The sequence below is a fragment of the Oncorhynchus mykiss genome, chromosome 6 (genome assembly GCF_013265735.2).
Source record: "Oncorhynchus mykiss isolate Arlee chromosome 6, USDA_OmykA_1.1, whole genome shotgun sequence".
In the NCBI taxonomy this organism is placed as follows: Eukaryota; Metazoa; Chordata; class Actinopteri; order Salmoniformes; family Salmonidae; genus Oncorhynchus; species Oncorhynchus mykiss.
The window spans coordinates 52,358,215-52,384,883 of NC_048570.1; the positions used below are offsets into that span (position 1 = coordinate 52,358,215).

Below are 26,669 nucleotides of genomic sequence, written 5' to 3' on the forward strand. Positions count from 1 at the left end.
AGGGAGTTGCAAACATAGGATCTGTGCTCCAGTATTGCCTTAGAGAGTTCTTCTTTACTATCCCCATGAGGAGGACTGTCACCAGGAAGGTATACATTTCACTAATTGTGGTTGTCACCCATTTAGCGAGTTTCCCCCTCACTCCTGGCTCTCTCTTCTCCTGTAGCTCCAAGGCATAGCGATTGGTCTCCTCTACTATGTTTCCCAACAGCTCCTCTGTCAGAAACAACTTAAAGCACTCTGCCTCAGTTGGAAATGGCAAGAGGCGTTGCACTCCAGAATGGGAATCGTCAAAGCAAACAGCAGGACCAGGAGGGGTGAAATGACTGGTAGCCTTCCAGCTACCACAGAACTCCTGCACTTCATCCACTGTCGGTCTGCCTCCATCACCACCAGCATCTTCAAAGGGACCTGGTACTTCGTCAGTGGACAAGGGAAATTCAGATTCAGGGTTCTCAATGGCTACAAGGTTGGGGGGCAGCTCCTCACTTTCACTGTCAGAATCTGATTCCTGACTTTCATACTCAGACTCTTTGTCAGAATTTTTCAAAAATCTCCAGAATTTCCACATTTGTGAGTTGTCTCCTGTTGAAAGACATTGCTAATGCTACAGCTTAGCTCACTAGCTACATGCATAAACAACAACACTGAATGGCGCAGAGAGGTGGGTTATGTAGTTGGCTGCTGGCACGCGCAACTTGTATCAATAAATCACCATCAGAAAATGTTTTTATGTGACAATTATTTGTGTATTTACGGTTTTATTCACATGTTTTCAATTCTAGGTGACAAATCATGCATTCCGATTCTTGCACAGATTGTAATGGGCACATATAATGTGTGTAAAATACTTTTTTGAAGGTTGTACTGATTATGATGAGCTAAGCTATTTCTAGCTGTGTAGCCATGTTTGTTGACATACAATGCATTCTGGGTTTCATGTCTGTTTGACCAAAGATGTTATAACAAAATGAGATGAATAAGAGTTCACACATTTTTTGAGGACTTCTGGAAATTAATGGTGGGATGTGAACGATGGGAGATGACACACCCCTTCAACATGCATACTATAAACAGACCAAACTCATCTCGTCTTCTCTTATTATCTTCGGTTTCTGTGAGGAAAAAATGCATGGCTGCGCGCTGAATCTAACATTTTTCTGGTTAGGATGATTGTGTTATGCTATATATACACTTCTGTGAATATCTGAACATTGCATCCAGAAATAAACTGCTCACATTCTGGACATAACTTTGTAAGGTCTGTGTTTGTGTAAATAGTTTCTGAATAAAGTGTGGCCAGCTCAAACGCTGATTGTTGGGGCATTCGAAAATGGCCTTTCTAAACGAGCATTCTAAATTAGTGTTCTAATCACACGGGGTGTGATCGTACGCTTCAGGGACCACTGTAGAACGATCACACCCGTGTGATGGTACGTGTGAAAGGGTTAATGATAGTACGTCACGACATATTGATGCCCCATGCGAGGAATCTAAGATAAAACTAGGCCTCACTATTGAATTCAGTCCACAGGAATTGTGTAACAAGATACGTATACACCAATAGCTATAGGCAGGATTATTGTTGAGTGGTGGATGGTTATTTTTCACCCAGATACTAGTGGAGAGAGATTTCCTCATGCTGTTGAAAATCAGTGTGTAAGGGATTTACTGAATGCTACAAGCTAGGGCATATGTACCAGCCGATGCAGGCGTTCTGAGATGAACACTAGTGGGCCCAACGTAGTGTATTTCTGTCTATCGCCTTCAGGAGCGAGTAGACTCGGTCAGAATACATTTCTTGAGCTGGACATAGGACCATATGATTAAAATGTGGGTATATATAGGCTTGACCAAGCTAGTAATTATCTCTCCGTCTCTTGTGTTTTCGGTAGTGCGAGTAGACCAATGGTACATTTTTGTGTTTTCCATTGTGAAAAATACAGTTGAAAGGTTGAACGTGAGATGTCACTTAGTAAACCGGTTCTCTTGTTGGAGGGGACATTAGTTGTGCTGGAAAGTAAGATTCCGCACAAGTGAAGCTAAGCATTGCACCAAATGCTAAGCTAACTAGAGGGAACAGACATTTTTATTTTCCCCTTTGTTCAAAGTGAAATCCCACGCCATGCGAGAATTCCGTGTGATTTCTGCTGGTACTATCAGTGACCTCTGGTGGTGAAGAATCAGCAGTAATTGTTTTTAAATAATTCAGGTTGCACTGTATGATTTCATTTTAAACTTTGATACATTTCTTAGATAAAGCATGCTTTCAGGTTAAGTTTAATTCCAAATATTCTTTACAGGTTTGATTAATCAATAAAATTTGCTTTCGCTAGCTGAATGAATGAATTGCAAGTAATTTAATAATAAAAAATAAAAACATTCTTATAATAACAACCGTAAGCCCACGTTTGTTACAACGGGGCACTGTGTAGTATCCAACCAATCTCAACTGATTGAATATCATTGTCTCGTTCAATTTAATAAATAAGTTAAATTGCCATACTACCTTTCGGGTCGTTTATTGGGATAATACACAAACTGATTTGTTCCAAACAATGAGACATTGTTAAACTTTTTCACATTAAACCTAGATACAGCAACACTTTCAGGTTAATTAAAATGTAATCCCCAAATATCCTATACAGGTTTGATTTATAATCAAATTTGAGGGGGGGAGGTAGCCTAGTTGTTAGCACATTGGGCCAATAACCCGAGCTGACAAATGTAAAAATCTGTTGTTCTGCCCCTGAACAAGGCAGTTAACCCACTGTTCCCCGGTAGGCCGTCATTGTAAATATTTGTTCATAACTGACTTGCCTGGTTAAATCAAATAAAAAATGGATTAATCAATTAAATTTGCTTTTGCAATTTCATTAATAAACCAACTCCTACATTACTGATCCAGTATTGATGATTCATTGACGTTTATAAACTGATTTAAATCGTGTAGCATCCAACTTAAACCCTAAATTTTAAATAAATTGAAATAACTGATCATTGTAATAATGAGCAAGCTGTCAGATGGGTTGCCACCAATTCCCCCACTAATGAGTAAACCCTCACCAACGGAAAGATTGATCATTGACTTCAGCAGCAATGCTAATCCTACAGTGGTTCTTCCTGTAAAAGTTGCGTCATACTGCAGCACACCTTGTGGGCTGCCGCAGAATTCTATGGCACGTTATTTAATTGTCAGCCATTGTTGCGATGCTAGTTAGTGCTAGTTTGACCACCAGAAGGCATCTTTGAGAAACATTTGACAGTCTTCAATATTTTTTTATAAGAACATGGGATGAAGCTACCCTCCCGGCCCAGAACCCTGCACCGAGGGAAGGAGAAGTAAAATAAAGATTTAAATAAAAATAAATAAGACCTACAACACTTTTAACAGTACATTACTCAACACTAGTGAGACTCATGTCACCTACGGTAGGCCTACAGTATATCCACAAATATTTTTTTCAATGACGTGACTCTCCGCCTATAATTACATTTAGAGGATTGGAGGATTCTAAATTAATATCTAATGGCCATTTTTTGTTAGGGCAAATCTGATCTGTGAGAAAATCTAAGGGGCTTTTATATAATTATAATGTAGGCTTAATAATAGCAATATTTTGGAGAGTCTGTTTTCAAATAGCCGAAAGTGAGCAAGAAAATAAAATAATATTTTTAAAGGCCAAAATATTAATTTCTGTTATAAAGAGGGAGAGAAAACAAAAGCCCACTGTGCCTATTTTTTGGACAAGGGCATCCCGGCCGGACAAGCACTCCCCTAACCTGGACAACTGTGTGTTTATTTACAGTAGTGAAGGACAGCTGGTGGAATTTTGAAAATACGTTTTCAAACACTTGTAGCCCGATTAGCAAGACAATAGGTTCTTTATGGCCCGGCTACTGTAGGTGTGAACATCTCCCTCTCTGCAATGTATTATATGCTTAAGTATTCTGAAGTGTTACATTTCTAACTCAAAACAGCAGTACAGTATTTCTTCAACATCTTTATGCTATCGTTAATAAAATAATGATAAAAATATTATTTCAAAATGCTGAAGTTTATTTAGATATGGATCCATAACGAATTACTATGGGAATAAATATCAGTGAATTACAGAAATATTGGAACAAAGTTGTTTAATGAAGGTAAACAAATTGTTGATTACTGGAAAATACTCTTTCACACACACGGCTACATTGTACAGTGCCATTATGGCTATTATCAGGGCTATATTTTGGCCATTATGGGCGGAGCACAATTTGCCCAGTGTGTCTCTTCCTCTAAAAACAGAAATAAATGTTTTGTCCTTTACAAATATTATTTTGGCCTTTATTCAGATTACAATTGCTGTCTTTCGTTTTTTTTAAAGAAATAACCTCCAAAATATTGTTTTATATTACCAAGTTGATGACACAGTCATATAGCCAGCACGGACATAAAGCTGAGTGACTCACTCATTTATGGCTTTGGATATTTTTTTAAATAGTTCCACCATTCTTTCTGATAGTCTTTAATAAATAAAAGTTTGGTTATCCTGACCTGGATACCATGTACAGTATTATAATAGCCCATAATGGGCTATTAGCAGGACAATATACCTTTACCAACACCTCTCTGTATTTTGAAACTTTGTGGATGGGGGCTCCCACAGTGCAAAATGCGTTGCTACAGATGGTGGTTCAATTCCCGTGTTGGCCGCCACCGGGAGACCCATGAGGTGGCTTTTGGTTTTAATTTAATCCTCTATATGTAATTATTGGCGGAGAGTCACGTCATGTTTTTCAATATACTGTAGGCCTACCATAGGCGACATGAGTCTCACTAGTGTTGAGTAATGTGCTGTTAAAAGTGGTCTAGGTCTTATTTATTTAAAGAGCATATTGAAGTTAGAAGCAATAGAATTTGAAGCAAAAGCCTACAACTATTTTAGAACAATTTTGTGCTGCTCTGAGACAAGCACGGGGACTAATCTTGATAAATCAATGGGATTTTTATTTTCACTTGATCTCTGTTTGGGTATTGGTTAGACTAGAATTAGAAAATGAGGGTGAAGAAATGTTATGCTCTTAGTGTGACCTTTATTTAACTAGGCAAGTCAGTTCAGAACAATTTCTTATTTATAAGACTTCCTCCCCATCAGGAAATTGAACCCTGGTCTCCCGCATGCTCTGCAAGTACAGCACAGGGATTCTTTAGCTTAATAGCCCAGTACTGTACTGCCGACCGTTACCTTTTACAACACCATATTTTCCGTTCAAAACTAACCGAAACCCAGAGGGTTTTTCATTTTTCTTGGAATAGAAACACCACAATATTAATCAAATTAATTAAGAAAGTATCAGTCAAAAGTGTGGACACACCTACTCATTCCATGATTTGCTTTATTTTTACATTGCATAATAATAGCAAAGACATCACAACTATGAAATAACACATATGGAATCAGTTAAAAAGGATGGTCCCCTTTTTTCAATTTTCACCTAAAATGACGTACCCAAATCTAACTGCCTGTAGCTCAGGCCCTGAAGCAATAATATGCATATTCTTGGTACCATTTGTGAAATTGTGAAAATGTTATATAAAGTGTGGTTATATCTAACAAATGTCCTTGCATTGTGTAACTAATGCTTAACAGATTGTGGTTCTTATTAAGAGGAAAAGGGAAAGGATGGGATTGGTTTAATTATTCTATATTGGTCTTCCAGATTTCAAGTCAGGGATATCTTAAACCTCTCCTTACACAATGCTGTGGCATTTATCAGTATCACTAACTGTATGGAGTCAGATGGGTGCCGAGATACAGTATACTATCTGTTACAACAGATATAGTTAAGTCAAGAAATTAGTGTGGGTTTGAAAATAATCTTTTCATTTCTTTGTGATTCTACAAATTGCTGTGAATATCAAAACAATTTAGAAATGTTCTAAAACATTTTGTTATTTTGTCATGGATGTATTGGGCAGATGATAGACCAAAGGGGACCAACCCTCCTACTGGAAAGCAACTGGGTGTGCAGGCTTTTGCTCCTGTCGTAACAAACCTAATTCAGCTGATCATTAGTGTCAAGTGTGTTAGAGGTAACCTGAGTTCCAGTCTGTTGGTGCTATCATGCCAACTCACAGACAAGGACAGCAATGGAGCTGGCATTGGCAAGAGCACAAACAGATCTTGGACCAGGCTATGTTAGAGGAGGGCTGGTGCAAAAGCCTGCCAACCTAGTTGCTCTTCAGGAGGGTTGGCCTCAGACATCCAAACTTCCCCTGATGGTCTTGACCCCCTATTTGGCAGAAGTTGGACTCTCGGGCTCCTTGGTAGTTCCTTGGTAGCACTTCATCAGAAGGCCTGTTTAAAATTGTGCAATAATCAAAACAGTATTTACAATAGGAACTTATATACATTTGAACTTTATAGCCTCCTACCTGTATTAGTCCAGTCTTATAGTTGTATCCCTTGCAGAGGCTTTTGTATCCTGCTCTGACAGCAGTGTAGTGTGGCTCCTTCTCTCGCTGGCACCTGTAATGTAACACACTCATTACCTTCAATGAGGCATTACAGGTTTCTAATGATCGCCCTGCCGTAATAGACCTGACTAATAACCAGACTTAAGAAATAACATATTTTAATAGCTAGACCAGAACTGGGAGGGAAAGTAGAGGTGTCAGGGAGGAGATTGGAGGAAGTAGAGTAGCAAGGGGGTGGGGGAGGGGAGAAGATAATAAAATAGATGAAGATGATTAAAGATAAATAAGATAACAGAAAACTGTCTTTATCTTCAACCTAACCTGAATATATTATCTTTGTTATTTTACCTTCTCTATAGTTTGTTTCATTCCTACACTGTAACTCAAATACTTCTAGTAAGTTGTACTCAAAGTCAATGAAAGTCATTATTACCAGTAGTGGTGCATAGGTAAAATCACTGGGGAAGCCAGAAGAAAATGCCATATTCCAACCTATGTGTTGTGATAATTCTGTTGTTTGCTCTTTAAGGTGTTAGTTCATATGCCTTGCGACTGTGATATATAGGCTTAGAGGCCGAGACAATAAGTAACCCATTTCAGGAAACTAGGCGTATGTCGGAAGTCACGACTTCACAGGAGAGCTTTTGAATGTAAAAAACTGTTTTTATCAAAATGCGTTTTTTGGCAGAAATGCCTTCTCGAACATGTGATCTTTTATGTGCCATAATAACAAACGTTTATGCCATCTGTAAATACAAATTAAATTGTTAAAACCTGTTGACGTCCCCCCCCCCCCCCCCCCGTTCAACTCAAACGGTGGCGCAGGGAATGCAAAAATATTCTTAGAAATATTTAACCTCCACACATTAACAAGTCCAATACCTCAAATGAAAGATAAACACCTTGTTCATCTACCCAGCGTGTCAGATTCTTTAAATGTTTTACGGCGAAAACACAGCATCTATTTATGTTAGACCACCACCAAAACAAAGAAAAAACGTAGCCATTTTGTCCAACAAAAGATAAAATGACAAAAGCAGAATTAAAAGAAAAATCCTTCACTAACCTTTTGAAAATCTTCATCAGATGACAGTAATAGGACATGTTACACAGTACATTTATGTTTTGTTCGATAATATGCATTTTATATCCATAAATCTCGGTTTACATTGACGCCATGTTCAGAAAATTCTCCAAAATGTCCGGAGAAATTATAGAAAGCTACGCCAGATAACAGAAATATTCATCATAAACTTTGACTAAAGATACATGTTCTACATATAGTTAGAAAGATACACTTGTTCTTAATGCAACAGCTGTGTCACGTTTTTTTAACGTTACGGAATTAGTTTACTATGCAATAATCTGAGACGGCGCTCAGATGTAACAATATTTCTCCGCTATGTTGGAGTCAACAGAAATACAAAATTACAACATAAATATTCCCTTACCTTTGATGGTCTTCGATCAGAATGTAGTGGAAGGAGTCATACTTACCCAATACATTGTTTTGTTTCATAAAGTTCAATTCTAGTGTCCATGTAGTAGCATATGCTACCACTTTCCGATCAAATGCCCAAAAAATGACTTCTGGTCCAGAATAATTGCGCATCAAAAGTTCCAAATTACATATTACAGGTCGACAAAACTGGTCAAACTAAGTGCAGAATCAAGCTTCAGGATGTTATAAACGTACAAAACGAATAGCATTCCAACCGGACAATCCTAGTTCATCTGGGGCTGACTGGAACAAAGGAAGCTCTCTGTCCAAAGCGTGCCTTCACGCACACAAAAATCCTCACGACACCTACAGTTTTTGACACCATTGGGTCAAAGTTCACAGCATATGCACCATTAAACGCTCTACTGAATGAGGACATCTAGTGGAAGACATAGGAAGTGTTTCCAGATCCATAACTGGTTGGGAAGGGAGGGGGCGAAGACGTCAAAGTTGCCCCAACTTTCAGGATTCCAAAACTAGTTTGGAAGATTGCCTAACCTGTGAGTTCTGTTATACTCACAGACATAATTCAAACGGTTTTAGAAGCTTCAGAGTGTTTTCTATCCAATAATAATAATAATATGCATATATTAGCAATTTAGGACAGATTTTTATGCAGTTTACTATGGGCACGCAATTCATCCAAAGGGGAAATACCGCCCCCTATCCTGAACACGTTTTAACCTCACTAGGGTAGGGGGCACTATTTTCAACTCTGGATGAAAAGCATGCCCAAAGTAAACTGCCTGCTACTCAGGCCCAGAAGCTAGGATATGCATATCATTGGTAGATTTGGATATGAAACACTCTAAAGTTTCCACAACTGTTAAAATAATGTCTGTGAGTATAACAGAACTGAATGGCAGGCAAAAACCTGAAGAATCCATCCAGGAAGTGGGATTTTTTATGTTTGTAGTTTTCCATTGACTGCCTATACAGATTCCATTGACTTAGGACTCAAATTGAACGTCCTATGGCTTCCACTAGATGTCAACAGTCTTTAGAAATTGTTTCAGGCTTGTAATCTGAAAAATGAGGGAGTAAGCCCACTCTGAATGAGTGGACACTGCAGTGTCTCAGAGGTTTTTCTTGGGCGCGACCGAGAGCGCACCTTTCTTGTTTTCCTTTTATATTGACAAAGCTTTTGTTCGGTTGAAATATTATTGATTATTATGAATAAAAACAACCTGAGGATTGATTGTAAACATAATTTGACATGTTTCTACGAACTTTATTGATAATTTTCGGGTTTTAAGTCTGCCTGTTGTGACTGTCTTTGAGCCTGTGGATTACTGAACAAGAAACGTGAACAAAACGCAGGTTTTTGGATATAAAGAGAGACTTTATCGAACAAAACAAACATTTATTGAGTAAATGGGAGTCTTGTGAGTGCAACCATATGAAGATCATCAAAGGTAAGTTATTAATGTAATTGATATTCTGACTTGTGTAACTCCTCTACTTGGCTGGTAACTGACACCGTGGTTGGATTAACAACAAGTTAACCTCTAGTGACACCCCATCCCGGATCCGGGAGCGTAATCATCGACTGACACTAATTAGCATAACGCAACGGACATAAAATATTACTAGAAAATATTCCTATTCATGAAAATCACAAGTGAAATATATTGAGACACAGCTTAGCCTTTTGTTAGTCACCCTGTCATCTCAGATTTTCAAAATATGCTTTACAGCCAAAGCAAGACAAGCATTTGTGTAAGTTTATCGATAGCCTAGCATAGCATTATGTCCAGCTAGCAGCAGGTAACTTGGTCACAAAAATCAGAAAAGCAATCAAATTAAATCGTTTACCTTTGATGAGCTTCGGATGTTTTCACTCACGAGATTCCCAGTTAGATAGCCAATGTTCCTTTTTTCCAAAAATATTATTTTTGTAGGCGAAATAGCTCCGTTTGTTCTTCAGGTTTGGCTGAGAAATCGACCGGAAATTGCGGTCACGACAACGCCGAAAAATATTCCAAATTAGCTCCATAATATCGACAGAAACATGGCAAACGTTGTTTATAATCAATCCTCAAGGTGTTTTTCAAATATCTGTTAGATAATATATCCACCGGGACAATTGTTTTTTTTAGTAGGACCGATTGGAAAAATGGCTACCTCCTGTATTTTACGCGAGAATCACTCTGAGAGACATCAGGTGACCACTTACACAATGTAGCCGCTTACGGGTATTCTTCAACATAAAGGTGTAAAACTACGTCACAATGCTGTAGACACCTTGGGGAATATGTAGAAAAAGTAATCTGGTTGATAGCCCATTCACTGCTCAATAGGGATGTATTGGAAGGCAGAGCTTTCAAAACACGGGGCACTTCCGGATTGGATTTTTCTCAGGCTTTCGCCTGCAATATCAGTTCTGTTATACTCACAGGCAATATTTTACAGTTTTGGAAACTTTAGAGTGTTTTCTATCCTAAGCTGTCAATTATATGCATATTCTAGCATCTGACAAAATATCCAGTTTACTTTGGGACGTTATTTTTCCAAAAATGAAAATACTGCCTCCTAGTCACGAGGTTAATCTTTAAAGCGATGTATAACACTTGTATGTTTTATGAATGTTTATAATGAGTATTTCTGTGTTTGAATTTGGTGCTCTGCAATTTCACTGGATTTTGACCAGGTGGGACGCTACCGTCCCACACCCCCTAGAGAGGTTAAATTACAAGCCTAGTTGGTTTAGCCAAAGAAAAAGTCAGGAACCTTCCTGCTAGCCATGCTTGGCTGAGATAATGAGTGGTCTGAACATGCCGAGAGATGAGTTTCATATAGGTGTCCATAAAATGAGCTGCTCGTTATGCGTAGATAATCCTTTCTACTGCAGTTTTCCCGAAAGATGTAACGTTAGCCATGGAGAACTGGAAATATGTTGCTACTGCTCTCAATAACATTGCTGCCCTGAATTTATCAGGCGCTATCAACAAAGGTCAGTGGGAAAAAGTTGGTGGAATACTTCCTGGAGGACTATCGTGCCATGCTGACTCTCTCTGACTCTGAAAATGAATCAGACGATGAGGAAATCCCTGATTTAGGTAAAGACATTTTAAATTGAAGAAGACATTGTAGAGTCTACTGATGACAGTGTTTGGGAAGAAACAGCGATCAACAATGTTGTTGTCACAGAAGAAGTTGACCAACGTTTGAAATCAGTTGAATGTCTGGTAGAAGCAGAGTATGATAAGGAGATTAATATAATTCTGGCATTTGATTGCAAATGCATAGGGAGTCGAAAAGAGAACACAGAAGGCTGTTCTATAAAACACCTGTCTCCGGATTACATCTTCACACTAAGGGCATCCATGACATAGAGGGAGTAAGATCTGATGATTCTTATGGCATTGCACACAGTCAGTGTGAACCAGAGTGACTTGACACAATGGGCCAAGCAAGCTGTGCAAACTAAACAGAAACCACACAGGACATGTTATTTAATGAAAGGGATTGCAGGCTGCCGTGAAGCTTTTATCCATGTAAACTCAGCAAAAAAAGAAATGTCCCTTTTTCAGGACACTGTCTTTCAAAGATAATTCGTAAAAATCCAAATAACTTCACAGATCTTCATTGTAAAGGGTTTAAACAAGGTTTCCCATGCCTGTTCAATGAACCGTAAACAATTAATGAACATGCACCTGTGGAACGGTCGTCAAGACAGTAACAACTTACAAACGGTGGGCAATAAAGGTCACAGTTATGAAAACTTAGGACACTACTGACTCTGAAAAACACCAAAAGAAAGATGCCCAGGGTCCCTGCTCATTTGCGTTAGGCATGCTGCAAGGAGGCATGAGGACTGCAGATGTGGCCAGGGTAATAAATTGCAATGTCCGTACTGCGAGACGCCCAAGACAGGACTACAGGGAGACAGGACAGACAGCTGATCGTCCTCGCAGTGGCAGACCCTGTGTAACAACACCTGCACGGGATAGGTGCATCTGAACACCACACCTGCAGGACAGGTACAGGATGGCAACAACAACTGCCCGAGTTACACCAGGTACGTGCAATCTTTCCATCAGTGCTCAGACTGTCCACAATAGGCTGAGACAGGCTGGACTGAGGGCTTGTAGGGCTGTTGTAAGGCAGGTCCTCACCAGACATCACCGGCAACAATGTCGCCTATGGGCACAAGCCCACAGTCACTGGAACCAGACCAGACTGGCGAAAAGTGCTCTTCACTGACGAGTCGCAGTTTTGTCTCACCATGGGTGATGGTCGGATTCGCGTTTATCGTCGAAGGAATGAGCGTTACACCGAGACCTGTACTCTGGAGTGGGATCAATTTAGAGGTGGAGGGTCTGTCATGGTCTGGGGTGGTGTGTCACAGCATGACAATGCCACCAGCAATACTGCTCTTTCTGTGCGTGATTTCCTGTAAGACAGGAATGTCAGTGTTCTGCCATTGCCAACGAAGAGCCCGGATCTCAATCCCGTTGAGCACGTCTGGGACCTGTTGGATCGGAGGGTAAGGGCTTGGGCCATTCTGCAATTAGTCACAATCCCAAAAAGCAACAAAGCTGAGCATGCCCATTGACCAACTGAACTTTCCAGTCTCAACACTCAACACTCCTATTATACAGTTTTACCCTTACTGTCACGTTCTGACCTTAGTTCTTTCATTATGTCTTTGTTTTAGTATGGTCAGGGCGTGAGTTGGGTGGGATGTCTATGTTAGTTTTTCTATGATTTTCTATTTCTGTGTTTGGCCTGCTATGGTTCTCAATCAGAGGCAGCTGTCAATCGTTGTCCCTGATTGAGAACCATATTTAGGTAGCCTGTTTTCTATTGTGTTTTGTGGGTGATTGTTTCCTATCTTCTGTTGTGTGTCTGCACCAGCCATAACTGTTTTCGGTCATTTCTCTTTGTTATTTTGTTATTTCCGTGAACATTTAATAAATATGGACACATACCACGCTGCACCTTGGTCCTCACCTTCTTCCACCGACGACGGCCGTTACACTTACTTAACATAGTCACTCCACTTTATGTAAATTATTAATACCCTTTAGCCTTGGCAACCCTTATCTTTTTGCCTTGCTTAGTTTCTATTCTCTAATTGGCTCAGACATTAGGGCATAGATTCTATTGGTGGCGTGATAGCAATGACACAAAAATAAACAGACATGCACACTCCTAATGCAAGTGCATGTCTAATGGTGACTATAAGGCCTTCACAATATCCAGAATGACCAGGCCTGTGTAGATCCAGCTTTGCACAATCACATGGGCTCAGCTTTCATTCTGCTTACACATGTCTAATAATTAATAATATATCCGTCAGGACAATTCCTTTTTCTTTAGGACCGATTGGAGTAATGGCTACCTCTGTATTTTATGCGAGAATCTCTCTCGGAGCCACCATGTGACCACTTACGCAATGTGCCCCCATACGGCTATTCTTCAACTGAAATGCGTAAAACTACGTCACAATGCCGTAGACACCTTGGGGAATACGTAGAAAGCGTAAGCTCGTTGATGGTACATTCACAGCCATATAGGGAGTCATTGGAACGCAGCGCTTTCAAAACCTGGGGCACTTCCGGATTGGGTTTTTTCTCAGGCTTTCGCTTGCAACATCAGTTCTGTTATACTCACAGACAATATCTTTACAGTTTTGGAAACGTTAGAGTGTTTTCTATCGAAAGCTGTCAATTATATGCATATTATAGCATATTTTCCTGACAAAATATCCCGTTTGAAACGGGAACGTTTTTTTTTCCAAAAATGACAATACTCCCCCTAGAGTTCCAAGAGGATAAGAGATGTAATGCAGCGTGAGAAATTTGAGAAAGAGGACAAGGATAAGTCACCATAACTAGGTGTAAAATTCCGGAGAACGAGTCCGCCAAAATTCACACCATTTGCGAGGATGTCAACATTCCCATTACCCCCGACCCTCACTCAAATCCCTGTCCAGGGACCGCTCAATCTAAACACAAGCCTACAGGTTTTGTTTAGAGACTCTGATACAGATATCGAGACACACAAGGTATGCAGCGTTGCCACAGATGATTTCTCTCCCATTCCGATAGAGGACCCACTGGGCCACGAAGGTGGGTTATCTGTCTTGAAAATCGACACAGATAACCAACTACTCTGTTCTTCCAACCCACTCCTCTTTGTTGGGCATATGATGGGAAAAACCAACTCAAACATGCCATACCTTAAAGCAGTCTTAGAGGACTGTTTGACCTATGATGCTCTGATAGATTCGGGTTTGACTCCCTCATATCTCAAAATTTGCTGAATGAACTCAAAAGGGCAGTGGACCCAGCAAAACGTTGGTTGAAAACGGAACATTGCGACACAAAACTTCAAGGTTTCACTCAAGCTACCTCGCCTCGAACCAGGTGTATCCTACTAAAATTGAATTTCAAAAGTGGGTCACTTATCCACCCTGTGTACGTGACTAGCATTGACACCAAACAGATGCTTATTGGGACAGATTTAATTATTTGGAATAGCAACCAAGTCTGGTCACAAATAACTATGCCAACTCTGTTGACTTCACCGCATTCTTGAAAGGCTACATGCCATACGTTGTGCAACGATGAGGGTTCGACGTCATCAACTGACGTTCCCCTGGTGAACTTGGTCAAGAGTCCGCCATTGGTGGCAAATGACAGGGTAAAAAGTTCAACTCGGAAATTAACCAAACTCTTTCCTGTGTGGCTTGGGTGTTTCACCAGCCGACACATACTGCCCTCCTCTTTTAAGTAGTGTGCCTAAAACAGCACTATGGTTGAGGATGCCATACTGGCAACTTGGTTTGAAAAATCTGCAATCAGTTTGGAAATGTTCAATGACATTTCAGAAAAGGGCTAACTCCTACCCCCTTGTTACGAAAATGTTCAGATTCCGACTGGGCACGACTCCCCAGACGACAATCACTGCCTTAGGGGTGTGTATGCTATCACTCTGCATTGGAACCAAGGAAGTATCTCACTACCTACTGGTTTTCGCGAACCTCCCACATACAGTTTTCTGTGTTCCAATTGCAAGTTGTGTTACCTAATCCAAGTTTACAATTTTAAATGGCTATGTGATCATTAGAAAACCCTTTTGCAATTATGTTAGCACAGCTGAAAACTATTGTTCTGATTAAAGAAGCAATAAAACTGGCCTTCTTTAGACTAGTTGTGTATCTGGAGCATCAGCATTTGTGAGTTCGATTACAGGCTCAAAATGGCCAGAAACAAAGACCTTTCTTCTGAAACGTGTCACTCTATTCTTGTTCTGAGAAATGAAGGCTATTCCATGCGAGAAATTGCCAAGAAACTGAAGATCTCGTACAACGCTGTGTACTGCTCCCTTCACAGAAAAGCGCAAACTGGCTCCAACCAGAATAGAAAGAGACGTGGGAGGCCCCGGTGCACAACTGAGCAAGAGGACAAGTACATCAGAGTGTCTGGTTTGAGAAACAGAGACCTCATAAGTCCTCAACTGGCAGCTTCATTATATAGTACCCGTAAAACACCCGTCTCAACATCAACAGCGAAGAGGTGACCCCGGGGCGGCGCACAATTGGTCCAGCGTTGTCCGGGTTAGGGGACGGTTTGGCCAGCAGGGATATCCTTGTCCCATCGCGATCTAGGGACTCCTGCGGCGGGGTGGGCGCATGCATGCTGACATGGTCGCCAGGTGTATGGTGATTCCTCAGACACATTGGTGTGGCTGGCTTCCGGGTTAAGCAGGCATTGTGTCAAGAAGCAGTGCGGCTTGGTTGGCGGAGGACGCACAGCTCTTGACCTTTGCCTCTCCGAGTCCGTATGGGAGTTGCAGCGATGAGACAATTGGATACCACAAAATTTAAATAATTCATGTGGTGCGTTTTCCTACGCCACCCCGAGAAGCTCCTGCGTTTGTGAGACAATACAAAATTCTGCTTGCAGCATTCGCAACGGTACAAGACATTATCGACTCCCTATTAGCTAAACAGATAATCAGGGAATGCAACAGCGCTCCCGTGTGGCCCGTTTTGAAATCAATGGGTAAATGGCATCTTACCATGGACTATAGACAACTCAACAAGCTGGTTGTCTCATTGGCCAATGACACAGCTCAACCAGGAGTTGCCAAAGGTGGCAAACGCCATACTTCTCCACTGTCGACGTGGCGAATGGTTTCTGGACTATGCCAGTCGACCCTCGTGACCAACACAAGTTGGCTTTCTCTTTCTCAAACAAGCTCTTCATGTTCAATCGTTGTCTGTTCGGGTATGTGAACTCCCCCTCAGAGTTCAACAGCTTCCTGCACAAGGCAATGCCAGACGCAGCCTCCAGGGGGACGATAATCTATGTAGACGACGTTCTCATGAGAAGTGAGATTTGGTCACATACCTTCAATGAGATGGAACACGTTCTTACCCAACTTGGGGTGGCCGGGGGGAAATTGGCCATCATGAAAGGACAATGACGCAGGACCAAGGTAAACTATGTTGGACTTCTGGTGATTGCTGAGGGCATCTTGCCACAGTCTTAACATTATCCTAGCAGTCCGCAACATCAAAACACCTACAAACCTTCATGAGTTGCGCAGTTTCTTGGGAGTATGTAATTACACCCGTCAATTGATCGAAAGCTATGCCAACTTGTCAAAGCCTTTGACCTGTCTACTTCAGAAAGACACTCCGTTCATTTGGGATGCCACTCACGATGAAGCTGTGACTTCCTTGAAAAACTTGCTTTGCAAGGCACCCTGCCTGGTATACCCAAACAAAGACAAGACGTTATTTTTGGAAGTCCGTTTTTCAGAGCACTGCCTTAGTGCTAGGTTGTACCAAAAATACAACCAAGCCAAAAGTGTGGTTGTTGATGCGAGCAAAACACTCAATCCTGCTGAACACAAGTACTCAAACTCCGAAAGGTGCTGCTGTCAACAGTCTGGGCAGTCAAACACTTCACCAGTTATATCGGCAGATGAAAGGTGATCATAGAAACACGTCACCAGCCTGTGACTTTTCTGAAAAGCAAACGAATCCGTGAGGGTGCTGTACACAACAGCAGAATAGTGGCTTGGCTAATGATGCCGCAGAGCCATGATGTGGTAGTTATCTACAAAAGCTTTAAAAAAATGCTTTTTTGTGGGATTTTGGCTGTGTCAATGCCAAGAATGAAACAGACTTTGCACCGTGTGACATAGCTCCGCCATTGCCTTCAAAACATCACTACTTCAAAGACAACGTATGTCATGGCATGCCGATGACATTTGTGGATGGCTGTTCTTACCGTCATCTAGACCACTTGCAAGCTGGTGTGGGATTGGTATGGCACAACGACATTCTGTGCAAATCGCTTCAATTTCAGCTAGGCAACAAGACCAGCCAGTTCGCAGAAGTGCTTATCACACTGCAAACGGCATTGAAACATGACTTGTCAGAGGGGCGGCAGCGTAGCCTTGTGGTTAGAGTGTTCTAACCCCCAAGTTCTAACCCCCGAGCTGACAAGGTACAAATCTGTCGTTCTGCCCCTGAACAGGCAGTTAACCCACTGTTCCTAGGCCGTCATTGAAAATAAGAATTTGTTCTTAACTGACTTGCCTAGTTAAATAAAGGTTAAAAAATAAAAAAAAATAAAAACTGGCAATCTGCACCGACTCAAATTACGCCAGACTCACCTTCTTCCACTTGCCGATTTGGAAACAAAAGCACGTGACTACTTCAAATGGCAAAGAAGTGAAAAACAAAGAGCTCATTCTAGCTTGATATGAACTCATAACCAAACACGACAGGGACACCAAATCACCTGTTCATGACAAACTTGGCAACAACCATGCCGACAGCATGGCGAAATTTGGTGCAATTCACGGCACCCCTTGGGTGTTCGATGCTCGAGACGCAATGATCACAGAGGCGGCTATAGTGTCTGCGGTATCGCGTAGCCATGTGCACTGCGGGGAACATCTTTGCACAAACATAATGTGTTGGTAACTCATTCATTCTTGAATGGTGACTTATCATCAAGTCAAATAGTGGCTATTTAAGAATATCAAATATAAAATGTATTTTGATTTGTTTACCACTTTTTTGCTTCCATATATGTTATTTCATAGTTTTGACGTCTTCACTATTATTCTACAATGTAGAAAATAGTAAAAATAAAAAAAAACCTTTGAGTAGGTGTTCTAAAACTTTTAACTGGTAGTGTGTATTTGTGCTTGTCACGTTCTGACCTTTATTTCCGTTGTTTTGTATTTATTTAATATGGTCAGGGCGTGAGTTGGGTGGGCAGTCTATGTTTGTTTTTCTATGTTTTGGGGCATTTCTATGTTTTCGGCCTAGTATGGTTCTCAATCAGAGGCAGGTGTCATTAGTTGTCTCTGATTGAGAGTCATACTTAGGTAGCCTGGGTTTCACTGTGTGTTTGTGGGTGATTGTCTATGTTGATGGCTTGTTTCAGCACAGTCCATATGATTAGCTTCACGGTTATTTTGTTTACTGGTTTTGTATAGTTTTCAGTGTCCACTACTTTCTTTATTAAAGATTGACCATGGACACTTACCACGCCGCGTATTGGTCCTCAGATCCATCTCGCCTCTCCTCTTCAGATGAAGAGGAGGACGGCCGTGACAGAATCACCCACCAACCAAGGACCAAGCGGCGTGGTAGAAAACCGCGACGGCAGCAGCAGCAGCAGCAGCAGCAACAACAGCGGCCGGTATCACAGGACTCCTGGATATGGGAGGAGATACTGAACGGAGAGGGACCCTGGGCACAGGCTGGGGAATATCGCCGCCCCAAAGCAGAGCTGGAGGCAGCGAAAGCTGAGCGGCGGCGATATGAGGAGGCAGCACGGCAGTGCGACAGGTACGAGAGACAGCCCCCCAAAAAATGTTGGGGGGGGGCACACGAGGGGTGGAGCTAAGCCAGGTAGCAGACCTGCGCTCACTCCTCGTGCTTATTATAAGCAGCGCGATACTTGGCAGGCACCGTGTTATGCGGTTAAGCGCACGGTGTCGCCAGTACGTGGCCATAGCCCGGTGCGCTATAGGACAGCCCCCCGAGAGTGTCATGCGAGTGCGGGCATCGAGCCAGGGCGTATGGTGCCTGCTCAGCGGGTCTGGTCGCCGGTACGCAGTTTTGGTCCAGGGTATCCTGCGCCGGCTCTGCGTGCTGTGTCTCCGGGGCGCTGGGAGGGTGCAGTGCGTCCTCTGCCTGCGCTCCGCTCGTGCCGGCGAATGTGGGAGTGGAGCCTAAGGGAGAGGTGCGTGTAGTAAGCACTAGATCTCCCGTGCTTACCCACAGCCCGGTTCAACCTGTGCCTGCACTCTGGAGGGTCCGGGCTAGAGTGGTTATCCAGCCTGGGGAGGTGGTGCCAAGGTTGCGCACCAGAGCTCCAGTGCTCCCCCACAGCCCGGTCCTTCAGGTGCCTCCTCCTAACCCCAAGCCTCCTGAAGGGCTCCCCAGCCTGGTGGTTCCTGTGGCAGCCCCACGCACCAGGCTGTCTCTCTGTCTCCTCCCTGCAGGTGGTCCGGCGCCTCTGCCGGAGCCTCCCGCCTGTCCGGCACCGCTGCCGGAGCCTCCCGCCTGTCCGGCGCCGCTGCCGGAGCCTCCCGCCTGTCCGGCGCCGCTGCCGGAGCCACCCGCCTGTCCGGCGCCGCTGCCGGAGCCTCCCGCCTGTCCGGCGCCGCTGCCGGAGCCTCCCGCCTGTCCGGCGCCGCTCCCGGAGCCTCCCGCCTGTCCGGCCCCTCTGCCCCGAGCAGCTGCCCCTCTGCCCCGAGCAGCTGCCCCTCTGCCCCGAGCAGCTGCCCCTCTGCCCCGAGCAGCTGCCCCTCTGTCCCGAGCAGCTGCCCCTCTGTCCCAAACAGCCCCTCTGTCCAGTGAGGTCATTGAGAAGGGTAGCCATGGTGAGAAAGCCACGGAGGCAGACAATAAGGCGGACTAAGACAATGGTGAAGTGGGGTCCGCGTCCCGCGCCAGAGCCGCCACCGCGGACAGACGCCCACCCAGACCCTCCCCTATAGGTCAAGGTTTTGCGGCCGGAGTCCGCACCTTTGGGGGGGGGGGGTACTGTCACGTTCTGACCTTTATTTCCGTTGTTTTGTATTTATTTAGTATGGTCAGGGCGTGAGTTGGGTGGGCAGTCTATGTTTGTTTTTCTATGTTTTGGGCCTAGTATGGTTCTCAATCAGAGGCAGGTGTCATTAGTTGTCTCTGAGAGTCATACTTAGGTAGCCTGGGTTTCACTGTGTGATTGTCTATGTTGATGGCTTGTTTCAGCACAGTCCATATAATTAGCTTCACGGTTGTTATTTTGTTTACTGGTTTTGTATAGTTTTCAGTGTTCACTACTTGCTTTATTAAAGATTGACCATGGACACTTACCACGCCGCGTATTGGTCCTCAGATCCATCTCGCCTCTCCTCTTCAGATGAAGAGGAGGACGGCCGTGACAGTGCTAATACTGTTTTTGTTACAGTATTACATTTCAGGGAGCTTTCTTAAGACAACTGGCAATGCTGCTTAGTACTGTAAAATAATTGTATATTACTGTAGTTATTTACCTGTAAATGTACATCAACTATTTTCCTTACTGTAAAACATATTACAGCATACCTGCTGTAAATTCACAGCTGTCATGCTGTAATGTTTTACAGTAAGGAAAATAGTACTGTAAACTATATTAAAACATCACTGCTGTAGAGAAAAATTACAGTATTAAACTGGCGACTGTGGTGCCAGGATAATGCTGTAAATTTACAGGGAAAAGTTTTTACAGTGTAAGCTACAGTTCCCTTGACGTGCTATAGGGCTATTTGGAGTCCCTGTCTTGTGACTGTCGAATTTGTATAGCCCTCACAATCATCACACATAACATAGCTGGGATTACTATCATCATCTTTTACCACTTCACCAAATATTTCCCAAATATTACTTTTCTGGCACTTCCTTCTCTTTATTTTCAACTCTCCATTTCACAGCTTTTCTCGTATTGAATTATACTTCGAAATTAACATTTTGGCTCCTTGGATCAATTGAACTTTCTGCACATTCCCAAAATATTTTGGTGATTGGCTTCTAGGCTATTTGGCGCGAGTACAGTTAGGCCCTAATGTTTAGGCTTATGCACTAATGCTGTATAGCCTAAAATAATGAAAGAACCTCAATATATCCTATTTTTCCTAGATGTAAATTGCATAAGAACTTATGGATTTTTTAAGGTATTGTTTTCTCTTTATTCAACCCACACATCACTACTACTGACATTACAAGTGTGATTCAGAAGATAGTGGGAGAGATTTTTAATTAGAGAAGAATGGATTAACTTTTTCAATGCCAGTTAGGGATACTATAGTTATCACATTTCACATTGGATTTTTTTTATTCGGGTGCTGCTCTGCACACACAACCTTGTTAAAAGTTATTTAATGGAAATGTAGGCGATTTAAAAAACAAACAGAAAACACACAATCAAAATTCAAGCTTGCTAGCCTAGCTAGCTCTGGTCCAACATCATGCCAACTCTAAGCCAAAGACATTCACAGTGCCTCCATAGAAGTTGCTCCTCTATAGGTATAATTCTGTGGGCATAATTCAAATAACGCAGGTCATCACAAGATGCCCAGCACTTCAAGCCAGCCTCCTCCTCCACCCTCTCTCGCTCCCTAATCACCCGCAACATTTCATTTGAATTTCGCGCCCTTACACTTGTCTTTCCATGACACATGTAAGCAACACGCTGAGCTATAGCTTGCCAGCTCCATATCAAGCTGCACTATGCTCAATACATGATTCGATAAGTAATTTAATGTCGAGATAAATGTAAATATATTTTTATATAAAATATTTCAGAGGTTTAAAAAGGAACATAAATGAATGATATAAACTGTACCTTTTTGTTTCGAACAGGTTGTTGGTTGCTGGTCGAAACAATGGAACGGAACGGAAAAAGTATGGTTTTGTTCAGAACGAACAAATTGGAATATCATTTCGTTTCCAACCCTTGCTTTTCATTGAATTCGATTTCAATTTACTAGAATGCCTTGTTGTGTACAGTCTAGTAGGCCGACGTCAGACATTGGACTGCACAAATGCACTGACTAACCGGGCCTTGCATTGGTGTATTGGACTTGATATGTCAGACCATAATAACCATGGTCAAGTCCACTTAACACTAACACTTTCTCCTTCCTGGATTTAAAACGTTTACCACACCAGTTAGATAAGAGCTTCTATGGTAAAATTGCTTTTATTCTTATTTTTTATAGATAATTTTTTTAAAGTAAGAAAATAAATATGAAGTAAGCTATAGGAAATACAAAGGCAGAAGATCAATTATTGAATGGAAAACACACAATCAAAAATCGTGCATGTCAGTATTCCACATCCAACTCACACAGTGATCTTATAGATTTTGATAATTGTTTCGCTCACCTCCAAACTCTCATTACCGCTTTAATACAGTCCCGTTTTTCCGTGACACACACAAGATCTGTCTCATTACGGAAATCGCTCTTCAATTCTGATTATTTTATTTGAAACCATGGTTATATTTCTGTGCGCTATATCACGCTGTAATGGAGTCCAGGCGGAGGGCAGTGAACTTAATAGCGGCATCAGATGCAGCGGGCGATTCAGCCTGGGCAGGAGGCCCAGAGTAGAGCACTCCTGACAGGCCTTCCTCTTCACGGCTCCCCACTCTGTCTATCTCTCTCTCCAGGGCTCAAACGCTACAAACGTATTACAAAGTCAGCTGCTCAAAACAATAATATAATTTGTTAAGCTGCCATTTCTGCAGATGGAAGATCGATTTTTATTTTAGTTGTCTGTAATTGAGTGAATACAGATGCCAGGCGGATTCACACACACACACACACACACACACACACACACACACACACACACACACACACTCACTCACTCACAAACTAACAATACGTCAACAAAAACTATCCTTGTAGAATATATCGTCTATTATAGGCCTAATAATAAAAGGTGGTATTCAAAGTCCACTCCATGTGTGCAGTTCTATCCAGGGATATCCATCCCCTGATTTAAATGGGTAGGCTTTCTGCGATAGTGTGGCACCTGTTCTACTAACCCAGACAAATTGAATATCATTTTTATGTCTCTGAGTGCAGCATGAAGAACGTTAGCGGTAGTTTCGTGAGCCAATAACTAGCATTAGCGCAGTGACTAATGTCTACAGGTATGATAGCAATGCTTCCAGTCATCTCGCTAACGCTAGTCAGCATACAGTGAGCTCCAAAAGTATTGGGACAGTGACACGTTTTGTTGTTTTGGCTCTGTACTCCAGTACTTTGGATTTGAAATGATACATCCACATGTGTCACTGTCCAAATACTTTAGGATCTCACTGCATGCTACCACACCTGTAGACCTCCAGTCATTGCTCTAACATTAGTTAGCATTGGCTTGCGAAACTACCACTACCTTCCTTCATAGCCGAGACATAAAAATGGTATCCATGAGTTCATCTGAATCTGGGTAAGTAGAACAAGGGTTTAAATGGCAGAACTCGCAGTATCCCGTTAACACAGTCGATTACAAAAAAAATTCTGAGTAGGGAGGACACAGAATTCTTGATCTGAAATAGCTTAACAGAATTGCATTTGTTTTTGTTGCGCTTCCATTAAAAAGTGTCTTCTCATCCGCAGGACGCATGTAAACATCCATTCCACCCTCAGATGCGCTGCATTAAACAGGGACGATTGTGTGTGTGTGAGAGCGTTTTCACTGGGGAAGATTGATGTGGTCCAGTTACAAAGGCTGAGTGAGATGTAAACCCCCTTTTATCAGGTTCCTATATGTATTACAGCCATAACAACTCATTGGGCAAGTTATGGAGAGGGTATATTGGAATAAAACTAAACCATTCATATGTTTTGGCTTTTATCATTTAACAAAAACTAAATCCGGGTTGACTAATAATAATAATAGACCTACTTATAATAATAAAAATAATGTTATGGTGTTGTAGGCTTATAAACACAAATTCCATAGTTAAACTATATTTTTGTTTATTATTTCGTATTATTATTATTTTCATATTATTAGTATTACATTATTGTTTCTTAATTGTATTTGTAATGTTTGCTACATGTTTGCGTGTGAAAGGTTTATGATTTCTTCTGATGTAGCCAAATATTTCCTTGTAGCAATTCTCCCAATAGACATGTCTTCAAAGGCTTAGATGTTTACTACTTTGTTTAAATACATTTAACAACCATGGTATGAACAATTGCATGCACGTTTTTCTTTGTCATCAGTTTCAAATGCAGAATTCAATAAGCTTGTGAAATTGGGTTTAGCCAATAGAAAAAAAGTTCGGTTCAATATATTAAATCAACATTTCTTAAATATTTGTGCATTTCATTGCTAAAAGACAAAGGCAAGTATACAGGGATTGCATAGTATGCAGGGATTGGATTAAGGATAATTTATCAAGCCATTAGGCAAATCGGCCCATATTTTACTTGCAGACTGAACCTTTTGGCGGGTTTGTTTACAGCCATGGAGAGAGCTAGGCATGCCTTTGCAGAGAGGAAAGCAGTTTTTGTCATCTGACTAAATTTTGTTGTTAGAGAACACCTTATATATATATATATATATATATATATTTGTGGTGTAAACAGCATCATATTACTTAATTTTTCAATACAGTACTACAAATTACATTAGGTCTAGACACAATTACAACTAATTCCATGAACACCGTTTTCCAACAAGGGCATGTGTTATAGAAAGTCCTCACTCACTGTAGATTAATTGATAATGATAAGGAGCAAACTCTGACTGTAGGCTACAGACCTCCCAGCTCTCCTCCACTCTCTCACACTGAGGATCCTCCTGCAGACAGTTGCATCGAAGCTCCTCTCTGTGTTTCTGATCCTCAGATAGTTTTTTTCTTATAGTCTATCTTTATATCTTACCATTAAATGGACCACCTGACCTTCTCCCCCGAGTTTCCATGCTTTGCCGATCCCATCCGTATACATCTGGGTGATGCCACCAGTGCCGGCCTTGTTAACAGATTGCAGCAGCATAAAAGATGAGTTGAACCGGTGTCATCCCGGAGAGGGGGAGAAAGGGGCCGAGCAGTGAGGGTTCTCGCTCGGACGCCTCCTTTGTGCGTCTGTAAAGGAACCATTTAGTCCTGGCGGCGGTGGTCTATTCACACAGCCACCCCTGACAGCTGAGCTGCTAAAGCCCCCTCTCTCCAGTATAGGCTGTACACTGTAACAGAAAACTGTTTATACGGTAATTTTAGGTATTATCATCAATAAAACACTCAAACGTTTTACTGCAGCATACTGTAAATGATGGTGCATTGTGGGACAATTGCTTTATTTCGAATGGTACTGTAATTCTACTTAACAGAATACAGCACCATACCATATCTTTGGAGCCCAAAAACCTGACCACTAGTGGGCACATGTTATTGTTGTTTCTGACTAACATATTGTGAGATGTGCCTTGGAAGAGGCTATATTTGTTTCTGTACCAATTTAACTCCTATTTGGCTATAGTGCTCTATCAATTTGAAATATATAAGGTACACATTGGAGTGTCAGCAAGTATTTTTTTTACAGTACACCTACTGTAATATAACCACTTAAGGCTTAACCTTAAATGGTTGAGCATGTTGCCTTGTTCTTTTGGTCTGTTTTGCCCAGTAGTTGCACCCAGTTTGGAAGTCTTTGTTAAGGCCTCTAGAAGTGCAAGTGATATAAAACACCAAATGTTCATTAATTAATCCATTATTAATTAATTCCGATTAAGGTAGTATGTACTCTTTTTTTTATTACATTTTTTTACAGTATAATATAATCCATTTTACGGTATTGTAGCCTACTGTCATTACACAGTATTTGCTTTGATACCGCATTTATATTACAGTGGGAGTACTGTAATATTAAACACATAATTTTACTTGCCACCGAGCTACGTGTAAATTACTTTCAAATTCTTGGTAAGCTTAATGAGCTAAATGATTTGCGTCAGGTTTTGTTTGAGCGAAATAAATAGCATAAATTGCTCCGGTGTTGATGAAAAGTAGATCGAGATAAAGCAGTCGATCAGTAACTGCACTTAAATCCATCCCTTCACATGTATTTATTTCGACGATTTGTTTCCACCAACCACATGCCTTGGGGGAAAATACATTTTTTTTTATTTAGGATAGAGGAAGAGAAGGAGCTTTGTAGTTCATGTTAAACCAGCACAGACGGAAACAGATCTCCTCAGCTATCATTTACAATGAACCCCCCTTTCTCTGACAGTGCCATCTAAACAGATAAATTAGTACAAATTCATTCAGATTTTACTCTAATAACAGTGATGAAAGCATGTAGATTCATCCCTAATTACACAAATGCCTAATCCCTAATGACTGCGATTGTATTATAATCTAAACATTGTTGTTGGTTGATTCAGGGAAGGAATCTACTCATATTACCCACATTGTGACAGCTTTGAAATTACATGGATGTGAGACTTGATTGGTTAATAATAGCAATATTTAAAGAGTAGTTGTGTCTTTTTGAATAACCTAAATCTTACATCAAATCTTACATAAAAGGCTACTATAGTTAATACTTCAATCCAATTGGGTTCATATTCCCCTTTCTTCAACACAATTATGTGTTATATGTTGTGTTGTTACTCTGTTATTATGATGAACTGCAATCATAGACCTATGGTCACGTTTCAATTATGTGCAA

The 26,669-nt window shown here is 41.5% G+C and overlaps 1 long non-coding RNA gene across 1 annotated transcript; it reads right to left on the minus strand.

Moving 5' to 3' along the window:
• Positions 1-5,453: 5,453 nt before the first annotated feature.
• On the minus strand, positions 5,454-25,116 carry LOC118965080. Its single transcript, XR_005052416.1, has 3 exons — positions 24,879-25,116; positions 6,422-6,515; positions 5,454-6,344 (listed from the first exon to the last, which is right to left on the minus strand). It is a non-coding gene; the product is annotated as an uncharacterized LOC118965080 (long non-coding RNA).
• Positions 25,117-26,669: the final 1,553 nt, after the last annotated feature.